Genomic DNA, 5,138 nt, shown 5'->3' with positions numbered 1-5,138 from the left:
TAGGGAGATAGGATGTAAACCCTGAGTAATTAGTAAATAATTAATTAATAAATTAATTTTTATTTAAAGAAATTAAAAAATTAATTTTGATCATTTAGAAAGGTAAAAATAATTAAAATACAAATTTAGACACTAATTTTAAAATTTTTGATCCAAAAACGGACCAACGGACCGTGCCGATTAAACTAGACTTAAACTGGACCCAAGACCCAACATATATAAACACTAGAGCCAGCCTTCTTCCCCAAATGATAAGGGAAACACGCTGCACATTGATGGGGGGAGGGAAAGTAAAGAACCCTAACCCCATTTCAATCTTCCAACCTCCATGTCTTTCAATCTAGAGCTCCGATTGACTAGTCGTCAGTGGTCACACTTTTATCTCAAAATTCTCTACAAAGCCTATTAACCAATTTAGTAAGAAAATCTCAAATCTTCACTCATCCTTCCTCTCTTTAATTAGAAAATTTAGAATTTTGGGTTTGAGAGATTTTGTGATTTTGATGCTTTAGGCTTGAATTAGCTTGAGAAAATTATTGGGTTTTATTCTATTGGTACTTGAGAAAGGTAAGAACCCTTAAACCCTTTGTGGATTATTGAATTAGTAAGCTTGATGTTAAATATAATAATATAATGTGGAAATAGATTGAATTATGTCGATTTAGAGTCCAATTGGTGGTTGAACTTGTGGATTTGGAACCTTGGAAGCTGGAGACCAGTTTTGGTGTGATTTTGGTGAAGTGAAAGCTTGAGGAAACGGTGAAATTAAGGTGCTCTAGCATTAGGGAGAAATCAGCTAAGGTATGGTTTAGTTTTTTCATTGGTAACATGTAATGTGTCGTGAAAATTTAGGCTAAATGATCCTAAGATAGGTTGTATGGTATGTATGGTTGAGGATTAATGACTTGTGTTGATAATTATTATTTTGGTGGTTGAAATGTATATTGAATGATTGATGATGGTAAATGTTGAATAATAATGGTGATGAGATTGTGTGATGATAATGAATTATGAAAATGATGTTGCATAGAGAAGATTATGTATGGTTTGTATCGAAAATGATTGAGAGTAATTTGGTTAGGAGTTATTGATAACGAATAATGATTATGAGTATGGGTTTGTAATGGTTGTGAAAAGAGGTTATGTGTTTTGAGGTTTTGGTAGAAAATGAGGACTAATGTTGCTTTTGAAAAATCTAATTTTGGAACAACTTCAGTAAGCCATAACTCGGCTTCTGGACCCTCAATTTTCATCAAACTTGATTTAAATGAAAATTTAGATCCGTGAAGTTTATGCCGTTTGAAGAACGTATGAAAAATATTTTAAAACAAAAGAGTTATGTGAATTTGCAGTTTGGTGCGCGAAAGGTGAATTATGGAACTTTGCTAGTTTTTGGGGGAAAATGGAGAAATGCGTACGCGACTGGCACACGCGACATGGACGGTGGGCACTGCTCATACGTCTCATGTACGCAGAGCAATCCCATGTATGTGGACCCTCGCTTTTCACACCTCTATGTACGCGAGACACACGCACGCGCCGCAGGATTTCATTTCAGGTTCGCACATCCGCGTATGCGGGCAAGTGACACGTACGCGGGATGGAAGATTTTCAAGGCCGCGTACGCGAGCCCCCTTTTTTGCAGCACAAGTGAGTTTTTTTTTTTAGGTTTTACCAATTCTCTAGCTTCCAACCTCTTTTACCTATCCTTTTTGGTCCGATACCTAGCTCTTGAGTTTAAGAAGGATAGTAGACCCATAGAGGAAGTAGAGAAAAAAAGAACTTGAGTTAGGAAGTTGTAAATGTATATGAGGTGAATAACAGTTAAGTTGATATTGAATGAGCTGAGAAAGTATAGAAGGCTGAGTCTGAGATGTTTGAGGCTGAAATGATGCCGATTAATTGAAATGATGAATTATTATTGAAATATGATTGATGATTAAATGATTATGATTAATTTAGAAAGTGTGAAAATTTTTATAATTGACGAATATTGGCCATAAAGATATTGAATGAATGAATATGATAATTGAGGCCTGATTGAGATTGTTGATGTTGAGTATGTTTAAGTTTTTTCTCTATTTGTAAAGTGTGTCGGGTACTATATCCCATGAGTGTGTCAGGTACTATATCCTAAGAACGTGGCGGGTGCTATATCCCAAGAGTGTGTGAGCACTTTACCCTGGGAAATGTATCGGGCACTATATCCCAAGAGTGTGGTGGGAACTATATCCCAAGAGTGTGGCGGACGCTATATCCCAAGAGTGTGGGAACACTTTATCCTGGGAAATACGGCAGGCACTATATCCTATGAGTATGGCAGGTACTATATTCCAAGACTGTAACAGGCACTATATCCCAAGAGTGTGGAGCAAGTCAGAGAGACGATATCCGGGTTAGCTACCGAGTGTGTCTGACACGTGAACTCACGGCCAGTAGAAAAGGCATACATCATATGCATTTGTTTGTCTTGTTTGAGTTTGCATTACTTGGTTTGCCTATTTGAATATCTATGCTTACTTGCTATATGATTTTCTTGCTGTAACTGCATCCTTTTTGTGATTTCTTTCTCTGCATTGTATGTTTGTGCAACTGAGAGGCCCCTCGTTTGGCAGAGGAGTAACAAGAGCAGTTCCACCAGAGTTTTGGGGGATTGAAAGAAGACGAGATGCTAAGGGAATAAGTTAGAATTAAGTTAGAATTGAGTTAGGGTTAAGAGCCTTAGACAAACTACCCTGTTTATGGTTTCCAGTTTTAAATCTGAGTATCAAAGTTCTAGAATCGCCTCTGGCTTTCTTGGGACCTTATATATTATCTATGTGGGCACCTTTACCATGCTGATAACCTCTAGTTCTCATTCCATACGTGTTGTTATTTTTCAGATGCAGGTTGAGAGGCACCTCTTTGAGCTTTCTAAAGACTCTTTGGAAGTGAAGAACTATTTTGGATTTTAGGGTTTGTATTTTGCTGATGTATATATGTATATAGATTATCCGCTATGTATATTTTGCATTTTGTCCCTCCTAGAGGTTGACTTGGAGAAACAGGTTTGTAGCTTGTGTGTTGGGATTACTCTTTGGGGTTACATATATGTATATGTATATGTATACTCTCGTCAGCCTTTGCTTCACAGGTCGAGCCAAGAGCTTGTTAATTGTATCTTTGAAACTCTAATCTTATATATATGTATTATCCTTTTCCGTTTGACCTTATCTACCTTTATGCATTGATCCGATCGTGAGTGATGCGATTTCTGTTTCGTTTTTTATTACCTTATCTTTCAAGGCTCCTAGTTACAATTTCCTTCGGTTATATTATATTATGTATTTTTACTTTTAGAGGTCGTAGCGCCTCGCCACCTCTGATTTACGTCCTAGATGTAAAGCTCTGTATAGTAGGGTGTTACAATAATGCATCCAAAAAATTTGGCCTATAATCCTCTTAGTTCAAATGAAGCTTCTCATCCTCTTGATTCCAATGATAGTCAACCACAAGCTTATTCTAATATTTGGGAAAAAACAAACTTGTATTTAGGTTGCTGTTCTTTTTTGGTTTTAGCTATTTTAATTGTTGTGATCCTGATTTAAGTTCATGTTATTGATATTATTAATTTGGTAATTTGATAAATTATTCTTGAGGTGTTGTTTTTTGACCCTGTGATTATTACGTTGTTGTATTTTTGTCTAATTGTTTATTTGAACAATTATTCTGATCTAAGTTCATGTTCTTGATCTTGTTAATTTAGTAATTTGATAAATTATTGTTGAGATGCTATGTGATTGTTAGGTTGTTATATTTTTGCCTAATTATTAATTTGAATAATTATTTTGATTTGAGTTCATGTTCTCGAATTTGTTAATTTGATAAATTACTGTTATTGCAGTGCTATTTTTGATCTTGTGATTGTGATATTTAATTATTGAGTTTGTATTTACATGAGATTATAATATTACGGATGATGTAATATTTTTATTTAGATGACATTTTAAAGTTTATATTAGATTATAATTATATTTTAGTGTATTTATTTATTATTTTATTATAAAATAGTTATTCTAACTAAACTATAATTAAATTGATTGAATCAATAAACTAATGAATCAATAGCTAAAGAGGTTCAATGACCAATTCAATTTTTTTTCGAACTTGTAACTTAATAGAACATATCAAAGGCAGAGAGTAAGTAACCAGCAATAAAGCATGCCTATTAAATGGGCGAGGCCCAACAGTCTTTTTAAAAACCCAAGACCCAAAAAATAAAAAATAAACAAACGGATACCCATGAACCATTGCACTAAAATACGATCACATCTAAATTGAGATGAACTCCACGACCAAAAAAAATGAGATAAACTAAATTTGTGAGATTCAATTTGTTGATGGATTAATTTAGTTTTTTTTTATTTTATTTTATTTGTGGACTTGGGATTAATTTAGTCTATTGAGGAACCAAATTGAGTCTCACTAACTCACTTTTTAGTGTGTCGTATCAGCTAGCCATTTTGTTAATTGAATTAGTGACTAAGGGACCAATGTGGTTTAGAGTTATAAAACTTATTAATCAAATTGCATTGAACATTTTTAAAAGAGTAAATATTTAAATTCATACTCAAAAAATTCAGATCGGGTATTTTAATCCTCGGCAAATTTTTATTCTCAAAAAATCTTTAAAAATTATTCTCGTAAGACAAATTAGTTTCTTTGTCACTTTCAATTAATTTTTTAATGTACATATTGGATAAAAAAAAATTTTCAAAAAATTTATTATAAAACAATTAAATTTTCAAAAAATACCACTCTAAGACAAATTATTTGCTCTTCAAAACGGCAGAAAAAAACCAATCTATTCAATAAAATTAATTTTCAAAAATTTTTAAAAAATAAAAATTTGTCTGGGATTGAATGTTTATTTTTTAAAAAAATTTTGGAACATTGAGTCTTATTCCATATTAGGAATACACTTTACTTTCTTAAGTATATCCTAGCTCGATTAAGAACCTTATCTCCACCGGTAGTTGTAGTATGTGGTTAAGCTATTTGTAACTTTGTATTTCTGCACCATCCTAGTTCTACCATATTTGTACATGATATATGAATTCGACCACAATTTATTAAAAGTATGCTTGCTTTTATATTAT

Source organism: Arachis ipaensis, chromosome B07 (assembly GCF_000816755.2).
Source record: "Arachis ipaensis cultivar K30076 chromosome B07, Araip1.1, whole genome shotgun sequence".
NCBI classification, from domain to species: Eukaryota; Viridiplantae; Streptophyta; class Magnoliopsida; order Fabales; family Fabaceae; genus Arachis; species Arachis ipaensis.
The sequence above is the reverse complement of the archived record's forward strand: the minus strand, read 5'-3'. Positions refer to the sequence as shown.